This window comes from Pavona decussata, unplaced genomic scaffold (assembly GCF_977016875.1).
Source record: "Pavona decussata unplaced genomic scaffold, jaPavDecu1.1 SCAFFOLD_3646, whole genome shotgun sequence".
In the NCBI taxonomy this organism is placed as follows: Eukaryota; Metazoa; Cnidaria; class Anthozoa; order Scleractinia; family Agariciidae; genus Pavona; species Pavona decussata.
Window position 1 is genome coordinate 5,001 of NW_028146457.1, and position 2,500 is coordinate 7,500.

The 2,500-nt window shown below is 44.7% G+C and overlaps 1 non-coding gene across 1 annotated transcript in view; it reads left to right on the forward strand.

The window, feature by feature from the left end:
* The first annotated feature begins 1,861 nt into the window (after nucleotides 1-1,861).
* Nucleotides 1,862-2,500, forward strand: part of LOC146446281 (small subunit ribosomal RNA) — a 1,800-nt gene continuing 1,161 nt past the window's right edge. The window contains exon 1 of the ribosomal RNA XR_014862819.1: nucleotides 1,862-2,500. This exon is cut by the window's right edge and continues 1,161 nt beyond it. This is a non-coding gene — a ribosomal RNA (small subunit ribosomal RNA).

Below are 2,500 nucleotides of genomic sequence, written 5' to 3' on the forward strand. Positions count from 1 at the left end.
AAAACCTAGTTTGGGATAGGTTTTGTGCCTTCCGTGGTATTATAACCATAGAACTGCTCCTGAGGGGGGTAGGGTAGGCCCACCAAAAAGTGCACTTCTGGTTAGGTCGCTAATTTCTAAAATAAATGTGTCCCAACCAAGTTTTTTTGGACGCTCTTTCGAATGGCAACATTCCTGATTGAAAATGCCGACCTACCAAAATCCGCACTTTGCTTCCCCGTCCATATAGGGGTGAGTATTTGGCTTTGCTTTCGTCAGAGTCAAGGAAACACATTGAAAATGGAATCAGCATACAAGAAAACCTAGTTTGGGATAGGTTTTGTGCCTTCCGTGGTATTATAACCATAGAACTGCTCCTGAGGGGGGTAGGGTAGGCCCACCAAAAAGTGCACTTCTGGTTAGGTCGCTAATTTCTAAAATAAATGTGTCCCAACCAAGTTTTTTTGGACGCTCTTTCGAATGGCAACATTCCTGATTGAAAATGCCGACCTACCAAAATCCGCACTTTGCTTCCCCGTCCATATAGGGGTGAGTATTTGGCTTTGCCTTTGTCAGACTCAAGTAAAAGCATTTAAAATGGAGTCAGCATACAAGAAAACCTAGATTGGGATAGTTTTTCTGCCTACCGTGGGATCATAACCATAGAACTGCCCCTGAGGGAGGTAGGGTTAGGGTTAGCGTTAGGGTTAACGTTGGGGTTAGGATTGAAGACAGAAGATTGGTGATGTCAGGAGGACCTTCTTAAAACAAACAGAAATACACTTATTAGGGGACTAGGGCCAGTGGACTCAGAAATGTCTTTCGTAGCAGTCTCCTATAAGAGTATTTTTCTCTGATTTAGGTGACTCCTCCTCACACCACCATTTTTCTTAGTCGAAAGACCTCTTCACAGCACGACTTTCCTGATGGATTTCTATGTAACTGCTCGTGCTGAGAGGTGTGTCGAAAGTTGATCATGTTCCCGTAAAATCTGAGGTCTCCACTGTCTAGCGAGGTACTTACAGTGAATATAGTGAATTTTTCAAAAATTGGAGAATTCTGACTTTTGCGATGAATTTTAATGTAATTGGTCGTGCTGAGAGGCGTGTTAAAATTTGAACATGTTCCCGTAAAATCTGAGGTGAGAATTAGTGAGGTACTTACAGTGCGTATAGTGACAAATCTTTAAAAGCGTGAAATTATGGGATGTTGTGGCTTCAATGGGTTTTTAAGATGTCACCAGTCATTTGGCATGACTTACAAACGATTTGGCTGGTTGTGGGTTCGATTTTCAAAATTTCATTTTTTTCGCGTTTTTATTTTCTGTCTACCATATCATGCAGTCTCCTTATTAGCGTTTGGGGGTTATAGTGTGGGCAGGTTGGTCGCAAAGGTTCCGAGAGGAGCTGGCTAGTAAACCCTGTCCCTTATGTTCCACGGCGGCAAGGCGGAGAAATAGAGGGCAGAATTGACTAACGGGCAAGGAAAGTTGGGCTTGTAGCTTTCCTTTCGAAGGAGGGAAAAGATGATGCCCGAAAGCATTGTCACTGTAGTGGCAGGCAGAGTGTAGATGGAAGTTGTGTACGCTAGCCTTTGGCTAATGATAGAGACAAAAGAGCAGGAGGATATTTTCCTTCGCAGAAGCACTTTTCTTGCCTTCCTTCAGCTCGCTTGGCGAGTCTGACAGGTATGCCTGAACTGTGCACGGGTCCAGTTGTGAGAAAGACGTGGCAAACAAGACGGGGTTTCCCTTGACCGAGGGACCGTGTGGTCCGTTTGGCTCATGGGTTCCCCCCGTGGAGGCAAAATCTAAGAAAGCTTGCTCTCCCTCTGCGGAGGGGGGCCGCTTAGCAAGGAACTTCTGTTCCCTGCGGTGGATAGTTACCTGGTTGATCCTGCCAGTAGTCATATGCTTGTCTCAAAGATTAAGCCATGCATGTCTAAGTATAAGCACTTGTACTGTGAAACTGCGAATGGCTCATTAAATCAGTTATCGTTTATTTGATTGTACCATTACTACTTGGATAACCGTAGTAATTCTAGAGCTAATACATGCGAAAAGTCCCGACTTCTGGAAGGGATGTATTTATTAGATTAAAAACCAATGCGGGTTCTGCCCGGTCATTTGGTGATTCATAGTAACTGATCGAATCGCACGGCCTTGCGCTGGCGATGTTTCATTCAAATTTCTGCCCTATCAACTGTCGATGGTAAGGTAGTGGCTTACCATGGTTGCAACGGGTGACGGAGAATTAGGGTTCGATTCCGGAGAGGGAGCCTGAGAAACGGCTACCACATCCAAGGAAGGCAGCAGGCGCGCAAATTACCCAATCCTGACTCAGGGAGGTAGTGACAAGAAATAACAATACAGGGCTTTTACAAGTCTTGTAATTGGAATGAGTACAACTTAAATCCTTTAACGAGGATCCATTGGAGGACAAGTCTGGTGCCAGCACCCGCGGTAATTCCAGCTCCAATAGCGTATATTAAAGTTGTTGCAGTTAAAAAGCTCGTAGTTGGA